This window comes from Alosa pseudoharengus, unplaced genomic scaffold, assembly GCF_046254945.1.
Source record: "Alosa pseudoharengus isolate Yale_2024_CS ecotype anadromous, Long Island Sound unplaced genomic scaffold, YU_APseudo_1.1 YU_APseudo_1.1_scf_20, whole genome shotgun sequence".
NCBI lineage: Eukaryota > Metazoa > Chordata > Actinopteri > Clupeiformes > Clupeidae > Alosa > Alosa pseudoharengus.
Window position 1 is genome coordinate 1,782,127 of NW_027468664.1, and position 17,500 is coordinate 1,799,626.

At 44.1% G+C, this 17,500-nt stretch overlaps 1 protein-coding gene across 1 annotated transcript in view; it reads right to left on the minus strand.

Moving 5' to 3' along the window:
* LOC143136806 (ELKS/Rab6-interacting/CAST family member 1-like) overlaps positions 1 to 11,802 on the minus strand; it is a 24,076-nt gene extending 12,274 nt beyond the window's left edge. The window contains exon 1 of the mRNA XM_076297481.1: positions 11,641 to 11,802. The gene's annotated coding sequence lies outside the window, so the exon portion shown is untranslated. The remainder of the gene's footprint in view (positions 1 to 11,640) is intronic.
* Between the last annotated feature and the right edge of the window lie 5,698 nt (positions 11,803 to 17,500).

The following is a 17,500-nucleotide window of genomic DNA, read 5'->3' on the forward strand; positions in this document are numbered from 1 at the left end:
CCTCACACACACACACACACCCATATAGACTGCAACCCTGCCTCACACACACACACACACACAAACACACACACCCATATAGACTGCAACCCTGCCTCACACACACACACACACCCATATAGACTGCAACCCTGCCTCACACACACACACACACACACACACACACACACACACACACACCCATATAGACTGCAACCCTGCCTCACACACACACACACACACACACACACACCCATATAGACTGCAACCCTGCCTCACACACACACACACACACCCATATAGACTGCAACCCTGCCTCACACACACACACACACCCATATAGACTGCAACCCTGCCTCACACACACACACCCATGATATAGACTGCAACCCTGCCTCACACACACACACACCCATATAGACTGCAACCCTGCCTCACACACACACACACACACACACACAACCATATAGACTGCAACCCTGCCTCACACACACACACACACACACACATATAGACTGCAACCCTGCCTCACACACACACCCATGATATAGACTGCAACCCTGCCTCACACACACACACACCCATATAGACTGCAACCCTGCCTCACACACACACCCATATAGACTGCAACCCTGCCTCACACACACACACACACACACACACACACACACACACACACACACACACACACACACACACACACACACACACACACACACACACACACACACACACACACACACACACACACACACACACACACACACACACACACACACACACACACACACACACACACGGTCTTTAACATAGCTTCATCAAAAGGATATTTACAAATACACGTGTGAGCGCGCGCACGCACACTCACACAGTCACCTCATGAACATGACACCAGCATGTCAGCCATCTGCTAGAGATGACTCAGGAACAACCACAACAGGGGGAGAGGGAGAGAGGGATGGAGAGAGTGCCAGGAGGAAAAGGAGGTCTGGATTACCTTTCATAAATACAGTGAGGAGGATACTAACACACACGTACTAACACACACGTTTCATAAATACAGTGAGGAGTAGGGTGGTCCTTATTTTTCAACTTTTGAAAGTTCATGCTCTCACCCCACCAATATGTTTGAATAAATAAAAAAAATAATTGGGCAAAGTTTTATCAATATTAATCAATATTTAGAGGTTGCTCAAGACCTTTGAAGTTTAACACATACTGTGCAGTGTGCATATTCAGGATTTTTTTGCGTATTATTTGATACATTGTGCTAGCATGTATAATTGTTTAATAATATATGCTTATGGCAGCAATGGACTTATTTGACCATGCAGTCAATGATAATGTGTATTGATTATTGGTGACCACACTGAAATGGGAATTCCATATTGTCTATTCAAATTTGCAATGCTGATTTGCTAATCTCATCTGCTGATTCCGGTATTTCCCAATAATATGCTGTTGTGAGCAATTCATAGCAACTCCTGTTTTAGTTGTGATATGTCTTTCAAAGCATCAATGTGAATGAAGCACAAGAGACAATATACACTTGAGACAATGGCTGAAGCAACATGAAGCAAATCCGCTATATGGTTACTTGGATCAGAAGAGACTGAAATGACTGGAACAAAGTTACCCTCCAAGAAGCAGGTTTTATGTTTGTAGTAATATTACCATAAAACATTGAAAAAAAACTGCATGAAAGTGCAACAGCGGTGATCAAAGAAGTCTTGGTATTCTAGGACAAGGCTAGGATTCCCGTTCGTCCCCAACATCACACAAATGTCCCCAACATCACACAAAACACTTCACAACAAATGGCAGAAGCTGAAGAAAAATGCCAAGAGAACTTCTGATTCTCAGCAGTGCAATGTAGAGGCCTTCGTAGACCAGTTGGGAGACCTGTTTGATATCGCACATCAAGATGCACTCATTCATCTCAAGAATCCAGAAGATAGAGACTTTCTTCTGGCCCAAAGAGAAAAAGGACGTCCCGGGTGTACAACTGTACAATATGATGATACAATTTAAATCTCTCACTTTGGCCTTTGGCCCTGGACACTGACTGGATCTGCTCCTTGTTATTTTAATTCAATGATCAAGATACATCCTCAACCGCCCACTGCGGTCTTCTGATGAGTGTCTGTTGTGTCGACCAGTCATAAATGCTAGGTCAAATTTAAGACTCTTTTCCTCAGTGGTTCCATGTTGGTGGAATGAGTTGGCCAGTGCTCTCCGTTCCTGTGATAGTTTTTGGCCATTTAAGAGGGTCTAAAGGCATATCTGTTCAACATGCACTTAGTTCTTTAAGCGCTTCTTATGCGTTATGGTTTGTAAAATATTGTTTTATTTCCATTAGGCTGTTGATTAATTTGACATTGTTGTTTACTATTGATATTCTCTTTAATGTAGTCTTACCATGTTATAGTTTTTATATTATTGATTGAATGGACATTATTGTTCATTATTGCTTCCCCCCCCCCCCCCCTCATTGTCATTGTTTATTTCATTAGGCTATTGATTTAATTGACATTGTTTATTATTGCTATTCTCCTTATTATATAGTCTGACCAACAAATAATATTGCATTTTATTTTGTTGTGCGTTCTTAAATGGTACAATTTCTGCAAAAATTAGCAATTCCGGAATATTCAAAGGCCTTGAGCTACCTCTAGATATTGTAGGAACAATTCAAAATTTTGCACAGTGTGTTTTTATTGATATCCTAACACATTTAGGGGGTGAGAGTTGAACATTTCCCCTAATTTTTTTTTTACCCCATATAAGGACCACCCTAGTGAGGAGGCTACTAACACACGTTGTGAGAAGCATCAAATAAGTATCTCAACCTGTGTGTGCTTCCAACAGGTGTTGCTTCCAATAGGTGTTGCTCCTACATCACACTGGTGAAGAAATCAGGAGGTCATGCACACACACACACACACACACACACGACTGGTGAGTAGGGGTGGGCGATATGGACAAAAAATAATATTGCAATATGTTTGGTGATTTTGACGATAACGATAATTAGTCGATATCCTTTAAGAAATTTGTAAAAGTCTGAGTTACTTTACAGCTCATTATTTATGAATAGCATCAATACAATACTAACCTAACCTGTGACTTTTTAACCGAATCAACCAATACATTGTCACTCTATGACACATTTCCAATTCTGCCCCCACTTGTGTGTGTAGCAATGACATGGTCTAGCCAGCTACATTAGAGAAGATGAATAGGCCTGACAGTTTCCCAAGAGAAAGTCTGAAACTGAAGTTCCTTTCAAAAACCTTTACTTAGGATTCACTGTAAAACTAAGCAGACCATCAGAGTACATCTCAGTTATTTCCTTCAAGGTTTTGTTTAATCAATCCTGTAGGCCAGTGGCCCCCCAAACTACGGCCCGCCACCTCATTTTGGGTGGCCCCCCAAAACATGTCCGTGGTATATAGCAACCGGCCCGCACGGGAGTACGACATCGTCAAACTATAACCTCCGTAATTTCCCCCATTCATTCTCTATAGCGGGTCTTAACAGTACACATGTAATACTCGTCCACTGGTGGTTGTTTCGTGTTTGCCATCGAAAACGGAATGAAATGTAGGCCTACGTGCAAACAATGTAAGAGGCCTATTCTGACTGCATCAGTGCTCAAAGTATTCTAAAAGTTTATCAATTAATTGTTAATAACTAACTTCTATTCAAGTCATATATTTGGGACTTTCTGGGATAATTATTTCTATTTTTTATTCACTCATTCAAATGTTCATACAAAGAGTTCACAAAGTTCTCATCAGGTGAGTGAAAGTTAGAATGGTGGTCATTTCAGACCACTTCAGCACTTCATAAAATTCTCATAGTGTGAGAACTTTAAATTATTTGTAGGATTTTCATAACTTTAAGCTGTGTATGCAAAGACACAGAGTTCAGAGTTCACACATTTTTAAGAAAATATACTTTTGGGACTCCCTGCTAATACTACTACTACTGGGAATACAAACGTCTTTTTATTAGTATTATTTAATTTGAGCTACATTTTACACTGATATGGCATGATGGCAATATAAACACTAACAACGCTAACAATGGTATTAAATTGCAATAGCCTATGATTAAATGTAATGGAATATTCAACTAAGGTAGAATGCTGTTGTTCACTGATATACTCCGAGTCTCTGGGCCTCTCTTAGAGCCAGGCATAGTGAGCTGGCCCTCGGAAGAAAATGTTTGGGGACCACTGATGTAGACTAACATTCCAAGTTACAGAATAGAAACTAATATGTTAGCTTATGGCTAATGTATATGAGAAATCCCATAGATATGCTAACGGTTAGCATAATCGATAAACATGTATATTTAGAGCGAACTTCAGACCATTTACAAAAGGGTTAGGCCTACATGTGAAGTGTTCTTTGTTTACAACTGACTATTAAAATACTCAAAAGCTAATGTTTTCTCTCCATATAATACAGTGTAGGAAAAAAGGTGACTCATCAATGCTACTTGAATAGAAGTAGCCGCACAAAATCCCAAGTAGCCTACCTCTCGCTGCACAAAATAAATAAACATTAGGAGTGCGTGTGACAACGTGGACCCACTAGTGATCATGTGACACTTGCTCTGCTGCAGCCAGGGGCTTCTCCCGCATACACCTCCTGGATTTAGTAAATGTATGGGGTTTCAATGCGTGATTTCAGGTGTAATTTAAATACTCGATAATGTCAATTTGCACATTGTTAAAACAACAGTCACGATATTGTCGATATATATCGCCCACCCCTACTGGTGAGTGCCACTGGCAAGAGGACGCAGAGAGGAGACCAGCAGGTCATAGGGAACACACACACACACACACACACACATGCCAGCAGATTGTAAAAAAAACAGACATAGACACACCCCACCACATAGAGAGCTACGCACACGGCCCGCCACACACACACACACACACACACACACACACACACACACACACACACACACACACACACACACACACACACACACACACACACACACACACACACACACACACACAGTTGCCAACATGACGCAGGGAAAACAGACTGGGTGCACTTTGTCAGACCCTCAAGCCTAACGAGCCTGTAAGCACACGGTACACACACACACACACACAGTCAGAAGATGTTGCACACACTCATACACAGTGAACACTCCACCATCTCAGAAAGAGACAGGATACAAAAATTAAAACACACACTCACCACCAGAGTCTACAGTCTGAGGATGTAGCTTGCAAGCACACACACACACACACAGACACAGACACACACGCACAGACACACACACGTCTCAGAACTGGGGTAACTGAGTGTGATTAACCTCTTTCTGTCTTATTTAAATCAGTCTCACACACTTCATCTCCTCCACTCTCATCAGTGTGTGTGTGTGTGTGCGTGTGTGTGTTTGTGTGTTATAAAGAAATGGGTTAAATGAAAGTGTATGATGAAGTGTAGTCAAAGAAGCGTGTGTGTGTACGATGTGAGAGAGGCTATATGAATGAAATGTGAGTGTGTGTGTGATGTGAGGTGTGTGTGTGTTATGTGATGTGTGTTATGTGATGTGAGGTGTGTGTGTGGCTGTGGTGGTGGTGGTTTTTCTGGTCTTCTCTGTCTGCCATGTCTGAACAAGTCCAGTCACACAACTCATCACACACTCACACTCACACACACACAAAACATGATTATTTGGGTCGATACTGAAATCATAATTATTTACATAATTATTTACAATTATTTATTGTAACACACTCACTCATTGACTTGAGAATCATCCTGCAGTTATAGCACAACGTATCTACCAGTACATTTGCACATGCAATCACACACACACACACACAATCAACCGAATCCATCATGATCAATTCAGGTTCTGTAGGGGGGTATGTGGTTCTGTGTGTGTGTGTGGTTCTGTGTGTGTGTGTGGTTTTGTGTGTGTGTGTGTGTGTGTGTGTGTGTGTGTGTCTGGGCAGGGTGTGGGGGGCTCTGTGGGGGGGTTGGTTCTGTAGGGGTTAAGCAGAGCAGAACATCCATTTCCTTTAATGGAGACAAGAAACCAGGTGGGCATCCGACCTCCACAATACCCCAGGCCATTTAGCACTAAACAGTATGTGCACACACACACGCACGCACACACAAGACAGTTAGCACAAGAGAGCACATACTTACACACACAACCCTGAGGACAAGCAACACTATAGAACACACACACACACACACACACACACCTCAGGACAGAGGAGAGGAGAGAAGAAGAGAGGAGAGGAGAGGAAGAGAAAAGGAGAGAAAAGAGCAGGAGAAGAAAAGAGGAGAGGAAAGGAGAGGAGGAGTGAAGGAGAGGAGAAGAGAAGAGAGATGTCAAGCATCCATCAAAGTCTACCAAACTCTACCGAAGCGCTTCCTTTTGCTGAATTTTCTAGGAAGCATGTGTGTGTCATGTAGCCCAAGTGAAGTAAGGGCTTTTGACGACTTTGAACTCTCACACCGTAATCGTGTGAAGACTATTTAAACCTTTTCCAATGAGAGCAAGGCATTTAGGAAGGGTATTTAAGCCCTTTCCAATGAGGGCATTTAGGAAGGGTATTCAAGCCCTTTCCAATGAGGGCATTTAGGAAGGGTATTCAAGCCCTTTCCAATGAGAGCAAAGCATTTAGGAAGGGTATTTAAGCCCTTTCCAATGAGGGCATTTAGGAAGGGTATTTAAGCCCTTTCCAATGAGGGCATTTAGGAAGGGTATTTAAGCTCTTTCCAATGAGGGCATTTAGGAAGGGTATTTAAGCTCTTTCCAATGAGAGCAAGGCATTTAGGAAGGGTATTTAAGCCCTTTCCAATGAGGGCGTTTATGAAGGGTATTTAAGCCCTTTCCTATGAGCGCGATTGCGAGCTAATTAGTAGGCCTATACTTTTCTCTTTACGATTTTGCTTATTGGTTGCCATTATTTGCTTACTGGTTGCCATTATACACGTTTGCAACAATCTCTAGCGTTTCGTTAGCCTGCCTGCTTCGGTCGGCGGATAGGATACACTGAACTTGCAAGCGGGATATTCTTCCTACAGGCAGTAGGGGCGGGCGAGAGAGTCTTCATTCGCCCTGTAACGAGTCATTTAACCATATACCGACTTACGAAGATGAGTAATTAACACGAAAACGTTGCCTGGTGTCCCTTTAATTAGATAATGCCTAATTTGCATATGTAAACATTAAATTACAGAAAACTTGTAATACATTTTTTTCTCATATTAATGTAAGTAATCAACTGGGTAAGTTTCATAGTGATATCTGCTTGTTAAAAATTTTACCCTATTCACCTGTAGTGTCTCGCCTTAATCAAACATGTAGAATTTGATTTATTGCCGTGGGGGAATGATACTGGTGCATTTTAATCAAACATGTAGAATTTAATTAATTGAGTGGGGGAATGATACTGGTGCATTTTAATCAAACATGTAGAATTAAATCCATTGAGTGGGGGAATGATACTGGTGCATTTTAATCAAACATGTAGAATTTAATTTATTGACGTGGGGGAATGATACTGGTGCATTTTAATCAAACATGTAGAATTTTATTTATTGACGTGGGGGAATGACAGTGGTGCATTCATTGGGCAGGAGGCAGGAATTTCAATAACGCACACCTGCAGCTTCCTGCGCACGCACACACACACACACACACACAGCTTCCTGCAGACACACACACACACCTCCAGCTTCCTGCACACTCGCTAGTCTGTTCCATTGTGTGTTTTCCGAACGCTAAGAAGAACCGTTGCCTCGTCTTTGACTCCTTAGTTCTACCAAGCATGTATCCTCGAGGATCCTCAACTTTGAGAAACAGCCAAGATGTCCTGCTCACTCTCTTTTAAGAGATGTCAATTACTGATGATGCAGAAAACCATCAACTCATAGGCTAGAATAAACAGACCATTGTTACACACACATTGCAGAGAATATTAACTTATACCAAAGCCTACACATATCATATGTCCATTGAGTATTCCCACTTATTTAGCCTGAACATGGACTATTCCCACTTATCCACCCTGATAATGAGGTAATCATATCCACATGGACTATTCCTACTTATCGACCCTAATAATGAGGTAATCATATGCACATTGACTATTCCCATTTATCGACCCTGATAATGAGGTAATCATATGAACATGGACTATTCCCACTTATGAGGTAATCATATTAACATGGACTATTCCCATTTATCGACCCTGATAATGAGGTAATCATATGAACATGGACTATTCCCACTTATGAGGTAATCATATTAACATGGACTATTCCCTCTTATCGACCCTGATAATGAGGTAATCATATGAACGAGGTAATCATATGAACATGGACTATTCCCACTTATCGACCCTGATAATGAGGTAGTTTGATAGTTCCAGACATGAATGAATGTGGGCTATTCCTGATTGATTGTATTTAAATACAATACGTGAACAAAACAAGCGCTACGAACTTGTTTGAAACTGAAAGTTGTCAGACGTGGGAGGGAACTTTTTTAACTTTGGAAACTTGGACTAATGATCGCACAATTCCGACTGAAAACGCTTCCGTATATAGGATGCTCTCGTGACGCTCTCGTGACGTTGTCATGGCGCTCTCGTGACGTTGTCATGGCGCTCTCGTGACGCTCTCGTGGCGTTGTCATGGCGATCTCGTGGCGCTCTCGTGGCGTTGTCATGGCACTCTCGTGGCGCTGTCATGGCGCTCTCGTGGCGCTCTCGTGACGCTCTCGTGTTTCCTCGCACGTCTGGTCTCTCCTCGCTCTCACCTCCCCTGGTTGCAGTTAGACAAATGAGACGTTCCTCGACGACGTGGAGCACTGTGTGTGTGTGTGTGTGTGTGTAAGTATGTGTATGTATGAGACGTTCCTCGACGACGTGGAGCTTTGAAGGATGTCCAGGGCACGAGCTGGAGGACCGAGAACAGAGGAGAGACGCCGCATGCACAGAGCTTTGGGGTGTGTGTGTGTGTGTGTGTGTGTGTGTGTGTGTGTGTGTGTGTGTGTGTGTGTTACAAGAGTGTTACACAAGTGTGAGTGTCCCCTCCTCCCCAAATCTTTCTGGACAGAGAGACGAGAATGAGGAAGAGAGCGCAAGACCTGAGACAGAAAAGGATTCTGGGTTAACGTGTGTGAGAGGGGGATTCTGGGATAGCGTGCAAGAGGGAGGATTCTGGGATACACACACTGGAGAAGTCAGAGAACCAATACCTGTATGTGTGTGTGTGTGTGTGTGTGTGTGTGTGTGTGTAAGTATGTGTGTGTGTGTGTGTGTGTGTGTAAATATGTGTGTGTGTGTTGGTGTGTAAGTATGTGTGTGTGTGTGTAAGTATGTGTGTGTGTGTAAGTATGTGTGTGTGTACATTTATCAGCAGCAATTGCTTCCAACTCTGATTAGAATACAATGAGACTTCATCACAGTTGCCCAAGGAACACACCTGAACACACCTGATGACATCATTATAGATCACAGAGAGAGAGAGAGAGAGAGAGAGAGAGAGAGAGAGAGAGAGAGATGCATGGGCTAGTCTTATCTTTTCCCTGACTGAGAGAGAGAGGGATGCATGGAGAGAGAGAGAGAGTGAGAGATGCATGGGCTAGTCTTATCTGATCCCTGACCGTCCCCATCTCTGTCTTCTTGTCCAGATACGTAGTGAATGTGCTTCTGGGCCTCCAGTCCTTACATTACATACATATATACTACATCTCATACATATATACTACATCTCATACATATATACTACATTACATACATATATACTACATCTCATACATATATACTACATCTCATACATATATACTACATCTCATACATCAGACACATCTGAGCCCAGAGTTAAGACTACTACTTCCACCACAGAGACACACACACACAGACACACAGCCCATCTTTGCTGTTATGGCAATACTTTAAACCTGTTCAATACAGATAATGCCAGACACGTGTGTGTGTGTGTGTGGACACAATGGCATTAATCTTATCGTCTGTCCCTTGCCCCACGGCATCTACCCTGCGCTTCAGTTCTCTCTCACACAGGTGGTAAATACTGATTGCTAGTGAGGAACTCACTCCAAGATAATTGTTGGTCGCGATCAGAAGCTGCGCTTCAAACTAATTCTGTGTTTTTCAAGTGACAGCGTGTGTGTGTGTGTGTGTGTCGGCCATGTCTACTACTGTGCCATTTGAGGTGAACGGCCGCGTCGCGCGGGGATGCGATTCGCTGATCAGACAGCAACCTGTTGCTCCAAGCCCTAAGAAATAAACGCCGGCCGATAACGGTAGCCAAACCGCCGGGCGATTCGCTGTTTACCAACGTCATTCAGTCAGCTTCCCAACTCCCATAATGTAAACAAAGCTATGAGAGCGGTGGACAAACATATTGTCGTTTTTTTCACGTCCTCTGACATTCTGCACATCTACCGATGCTTCAGGTTGTGTCGCTGAACCCGACGGCGGTACAGGCGAGCTCTAGCTAGCATAGCACAGCGGGGAAAGCCCATCTGCCGAGCGACTTTTATGCGCCTCATTCGCAAGAAGCCGGCTCAAAACCTGTACCATATCCAGCATGTGGGTCGTAAAACACTCGAGTATTGTCTAAACAGCCCAGTAACTAAAGACAGTAAGGTGAGCCTTGGTGTTGGTAAGTCGCTGAGGCGTAAGTCTAGGGCTAACGTTAACGTTGCTTCCCAGAAACTAATGGGAGGGGCGCAGGAAAACCGTTTCAAAGCGATATGGCTTCCTGACCGCAAATGTGTCGTGAATCATCTGACAGGAGACCAACTGACACTTCATTTCAACTCAGTTAAATCACATGTACTGGCATAAAGCGGCGAGTTTGGCTGTTTTAAGAACTGTGTGGAATATCACTGGCACTCCTCGGCTCGCCTCTCCTGACTCCAGGCTTCCATGAGCCTGCTACTTTGTTGCCCCCACATTCGGTTCCATCATGGAAACATTTCACTGACAGAAACACTGACTAGGCATATAGTGGAGACAGAAACACTGAATACGGTGAAGGGGGAACCCTATTTTATACAGTCTATGGGGAGAACCGGGTTCGTTACTTAGAACTATCCATCAAACACACACGCGCGCGCGCACAGAGATAAGTGCAGTGGTCAGGACAGCGACTCGCCGCCGTGCAAACATTTGATTGCCCAACTGATTGCACAGATTGATCATACTGGCGCTGTCTAGCGCTGTCAGAGTATTCTTGAGTTACACACACACACCGTTACCGTGCCGCGGTCTGGCTACCTGCTGGATACACACTTGAAAGGAGACACCCCTTGGTCCCTCGCGCTCCTATCTTTTTTCCCCTATTTTCACTCCTCCATTGCCTGCTCGCGCAACAGCCTTTCGGGATCCTTCCGCACGAGCTCCCGGGGAACGACCAGAACTAAGTGAGCATTCCGCGGCTCGCTCGCAGTTCCAATAATCCCTCGGAAACCGCGGGCGTCTCTGCTAACGGCTATCAGACAGAGAGACGACACAGGACTACTCCCTCACCGCAAGCTATGTCCGACCAGCGCGAGAGGGAGAGAGAGGCGCCTCACTCGGACCAAGAACACGGCTAACATTACTGATGGAAAGCACTTTAAAAAGCTGGCTACCTTCTCCTGGATCCTGTTCGTCCGGTCTTGGCGAGAGGCGGGCGTCGTATCCTGCGCTCCTCGCGCACCGTTATCCGCAATAAAGCCGTTATCTTAAAGAAAAGTCCCTCTTTCCGAGCAGTTCTTTCTTTTTCCTTCACTTGCCAGTGCTACCAGCGGCTCCGTGAGCCAGGGCGCTTCAGTGACGTAAAGAGTCGGGATGCGCGTGCACGTCACTGAGCTTCGGGAGCGCCACGCACTTGATGGCATGTTGTGCGTGCGCGAGCCTTCGCCATGACAGGAAGGTCAGCGCGTGCAAGCCCGAACTGGGACCCTAAATTAATTAATTAGCCAATTATAAACGCTTACTCAACAAAGTTTTCAGATTATGCAAAGAGTTTGATTTAGTGATTTTCTTTCTTTCAAACAAGCCCCTCCCACCTGGCTGTCTTCCTCTAACTGCCAGTGTGGAATAGCCAATGGGGTAAATGACTACCCGCCAGCACGACTCCCCGCTCGCAGAGGAGGGCGTGGGGTGCATGCGTGCTACCAGTGTGACGTTGCAACTCTGCGTGAAGTTCGGGTCTGATCCTGCAGGGGTCACTACGCCCACCAGCGTGTTATTCCCCCAGGGCAGCTGTGAGCATGACTGACTGTGTGTGTGTGTGTGTGTGTGTGTGTGTGTGATAGGTGTTTAACTCTCTGGGAAAGAGCACCCAGTGGACTGTGTGTGTGTGTGTGTGTGTGTGTGTGTGTGAGAGTTAAAAAGAAGAAGTGCACTGCACTATTCAGAAAACTAAACTCACCATGTTGCTCTCACTTTCTTCCTTTCATTGCACTCTTGAGGGAACAACACACTGAGCCTAATTTGTGTGTGTGTGTGTGTGTGTGTGTGTGTGTGTGTGTGTGTGTGTGTGTGTGTTGTTACCCCCTGCACTAGTCTGTGATTAATTGGTAACAGAGGTTAGTACATTTACAGAAACTCACACACATACACACACAAACACAGACACACTCACACACAAACACACACACTCTCACACACACACACACACACATATGCCTTTACACATCCTTATGCTTTAACATGTTGACCAGACATCTGGCTGTCAGACCACTAGGAGTGTGTGTGTGAGAGAGAGGGAGACAGAGCAGGGAGTGTGTGTGCTTTCTCCGGGTGTGTGTATGGTGTGTATATATGGTAAACTTCTTTGGCTAGGTGAAATGTGAGCCATGAAAGTGTTCAATTTCACATACTCAAACCCATACTTTGCTCAGTTCTGTGTGTGTGTGTGTGTGTGTGTGTGTTTTTCACATATCTGGGATGCCATCCTATGGAGACCTCCCAGAGTGTTCAGGTCTTTAGGGGCCAACATGGGTTGTGGTGTGCATGTGTGTGTGTATGTATGTGTATGTCTGAGTATGTCTGAGTGAGCGTGTGTGTGTGTTTATGTGTGTGTGTGTATGTCTGAGTGAGTGTGTGTGTCTGTGTGTGTATGTGAGAGAGAGACAGAGTGTGTGTAGAAGTGCATGTGTCTGTGTGTGTGTGTGTGTGTGTGTCTGGGTGAGTGAGTGTGGGTGAGTTCATGTGTGTCTGAATGAGTGAGTGAGCGTGTGTGTGTGTGTGCGTGTGCGTGCGTGCACGTGTGTGTGTTATTTTAGTGAATAAGTGTGTGTGTACTAGTACATGCATCAGATGCCCCTGTCAGACTTGCAGAGAAACTGGCAGTCTTGAATTACTGGGTTGAGTTTGGTGCATCATAAATAGGGGCCGCCTTAACATCATACATAGGGGCCGCCTTAACATCATGAATAGGAGCCGCCTTAACATCATGAATAGGGGCCGGCTTAACACTGAACACAATCATAAATAGGGGCTGGCTTAGATTTAGATTTAGATTCAACTTTATTGCCATTGTGTGAAGTACAGAGACAACGAAATGCAGTTTGTGTCTAACCAGAAGTGCAAAAAAAGCAGAAAAGTGCAATGTGATATACAAAGTAGTTGGTGTATAGACAGGACAAAAGATATAGTGCAGTGTAGACAGTATACAGTTGTTCATAGCACTTAGCACATCTTAGCACCTAGAACAAGCATCAGGCACAGAGGAGGACAGTGCATGGCCTGGCCCTGATCTGGCTCTGATCTGGCTCTGATGTGGCTCTGATCTGGCCCTGATCTGGCTCTGATCTGGCTCTGATCTGGCCCTGATGTGGCCCTGATCTGGCTCTGATCTGGCCCTGATGTGGCTCTGATCTGGCCCTGATCTGGCTCTGATGTGGCTCTGATGTGGCCCTGATCTGGCTCTGATCTGGCTCTGAGGTGTCCCCTGACCTGGTGGAGGTCTGTACTCAGCTGTTTTGGTGGTGCAGTTTCCAGTGTGACCAGTAGAGGGCGTCCCCCTGTCCTGTGAGGGAGGTTGTGCTGCCCCCCGCTGGCAGGAATGGAGAACTAAGTAATGTTTTCACTGAGTAATTACAAGGCTCCACTCCCTAAACACCAGCTACTGCATTTCACCAGGCACAACCTATACTGCTGCTAATTGTATGTGTGTGTGTGTGTGTGTGTGTGTGTGTGTGTGTGTGTGTGTGTGTGTGTGTGTGTGTGTGTGTGTGTGTGTGTGTGTGTGTGTGTGTTCTGTAACTTTTTCCAGAATATACCAAAATAAACTTGTTTAAACTTGTGTTTGTGCTTGTGTAGACTCTTGTCCTTTGAGCACACGGCCTGCACCTACACACACACACACAATACACACACACATACACACACACACACACACACACAATACACACACACACACACACATACATAGAAGAAAACATCAAATTATATGATTGAAATTAAATTATTTAAAGTCATGGAATGCATTTTTTGAAGATCCCTGTGATATTTTTGTGTAGTTTTTTAATTAAATGTTTTGTCTAAGCTTTGGCCTGAATGGATACAATTCACTTGCCAAGTTCACCAAAGCTCTGTGATTGGACAGCTGAGTTCATCAAAGCTCTGTGATTGGACAGCTGAGTTCACCAAAGCTCTGTGATTGGACAGCTGAGTTCATCAAAGCTCTGTGATTGGATAGCCGAGTTCGTCAAAGCTCTGTGATTGGATAGCCGAGTTCATCAAAGCTCTGTGATTGGATAGCCAAGTTCACCAAAGCTCTGTGATTGGACAGCTAAGTTCACCCAAATGTCACACACACAGAGAGATACTCTGGGCTCATCTCAAAGCTCTTTTTGCATGCATCCTCTCTCCCTCTCTCCTCTCTCCTCCTCTCCTCTCCCCTCTCTTCTCTCCTCCTCTCCTCTCCCCTCTCCTCCTCTCCTCTCTCCTCTCTCTCCCCCTCTCTCCTCCTCTCTCCTCTCTCTCCCTCTCTCCTCTCTCCTCTCCTCTCCTCTCTCTCCTCCTCTCCTCCTCTCTCCTCCTCTCTAAGGAGAGACCACCGTCCTATCGTTCCTTCACAAAATTAATTAGAAGGCGGGGCTAAGACTGGAGGGAGGCTAAACAAAAAGACAGATGACAAAACCCCAGAGGGAAACTATGTTGCCATATTTTCTTGCTTTTTGCTAGCGGGTTTCTCTGCTGAGCTCCCCCTACAGGTTCAGAGTAGATATGTTATGACACTCCTCAATCGCTAGGCTGCCGGTTCCTCTTTCCCTGTTCCTCCGACAACGGTGTACTCGCTTTCTGCTTCTTTTCTTTAAGTAAGTATATTTATTGGGCTTTAATTAAGTATATTTATTGGGCTTTAATTAAGTATATTTATTGGGCTTTAATTAAGTATATTTATTGGGCCTTTTATGCCTTTTAATGAGATAGGACAGTGGAGAATGACAGGAAGCGAGTGGGAGAGAGAGTCGGGGTGGGATCCGGAAAGGACCATGGGGCGGGAATCGAACCTGGGTCGCCGGCGTACGGTGGAGGTGCCCCAGCCAGTCGCACCTTGTTCTAGCCGGTGCCTGGTGTGTATGTGTGTAGTGCAGTAAAGCAATTCGTTACATCGCAAGGCTGCAAGACTTTCTGTCTCTGAGGCCGTCGGTCCGCCGGCCCAAAGTTGCAAGGCTGTTTTTTCCGCTCACAGGCGCTAAGGGGAAGCGAGACGACCACCATTCAACCCGAAAAAAGTCATATAGCCATTCCAATGACTCTGAAGCTGATCAGTTAGGGCAGTGGTTCTCAAAGTGTGGGGTGGGCCCCCTAGTGGGGAATAGAGACATGACAGGTGGGGCACTAAGAACAAGAGGAGATTAGTTTTTTTTGTTGTGCCTATCTTTAATAATGCCTTTCTTTTTTAGAAGATCATAGATTCAAAACAAAATAGCCACATGCAAACATAGGAGTCATAAACAGACCGACATATGAATTAAATTAAACTGCCCACCGTGACTTGGGGCGCTTTGGCTCTTTGAATCGGAACGTGGACCATTTCCCCCCAAAGATTGGTTTGATTGGATATATGCGAAAGCAGCAATCGCTCTATAAATGTTCTAAAGAATGCTCTAAAAATGTTCTAAAGAATGCTCTAAAAATGTTCTAAAGAATGCTCTACATAATGTTCTAAAGAATGGTCTAAAAATGCCCAATTCCGGCCCGCGACGTATGACAAAATAATTATGTAATCCGGCCCTTGAGGCTATTAATTGCGACAAACAACGATACTGATTAAAATAGACGATAGATCCAGGTACGGTGACAAATCTCATTTGCAGGCCTACTCTGCTCCACTATGTGCAAGACATCCAGAGCTTGATTCAAACCCAAAATCGCTGCGCAAAGTTTTCAGGAAATAGGCCTACTACACGCGAGAAACACAAAGACGTGCATATGTAATGACGCGGAAGCGATGCAGGCCATAGTGTTGCAGAAATTGAAGCAGAAATTAAGCAGAAATAGGCCTACACCAAATGTTGAAAAACGTTCACGTGTGATGAAGTCTTAGGTAAGCTATGTTATTCACCTATTCTAATTCTGAAGGAGAATATCCTTTTGGAGATTATGATCGATCGTCTATGACAGTGATAGTCACGGTGCGTCTGTGAATGGAGGTGCGTGTATACAACGGTGTCCACTAAGCATACCATGCTTGTTTCGACCCTCTGCCCAACATAGCTTGGAGGTTGCAGTGGTAATCGTGATGAGTGTCCGTAATGGATGTGGTACAGACAGCAGGGCTAGTAGAAATAGGGCTCTAAAGAACTACAAAGTCACCCGCAATATGATGCGAACTTCTGGGTACTGCAGATTACCCGCGATAGGAACTGTTTGACCAGAATACTTTATTGTAGGCCTATATTGTAGTAATCTATTACTAAACCACAACATCTTAGGTGTTGGTATACATCTTAGGTGTTTTCCTGTTAATTTGTTATGTGGGTAATATGAAAAAAGGAAAGTAAACCTGCTCAAATATATTCATCCAGTATTTACTGAAAGGTGCATAATTTGAGGTGCTTGCCATCCAGTGACAAATTAGATGGGTAAATTTACCCCCTTCATAAACTTTTGTTTTACTCAAAGATTTTTACATTTACAGTAGGACTTTATCTGTGACCACTTTCAAGCCATGGCCTTTTGAAATGTTGATATAAAAATCCAATGGTGTTGCTTTCTTAACCCTGATGCCTAGTTTGCCAGGTTTAAAAAAGTTATGAGAGGAAATATTTTTATTTGGTGTGAAACACACACACATACCTGTTTTTATGTTTTTCATTTATTTTATAATTTGTATTAATATTTATTTTATCATTATTTTATTTATAAGCTAAGGTTGCTAGCACAGGTGTCTAAAACTAGATAAAAACACTTGCACTTTCTGTTTGCAGTTTTGTGTGGTATTTGAAAAAAAGAACATTGCATTTTCAGAAATAGCCGGCCCTCCAATCA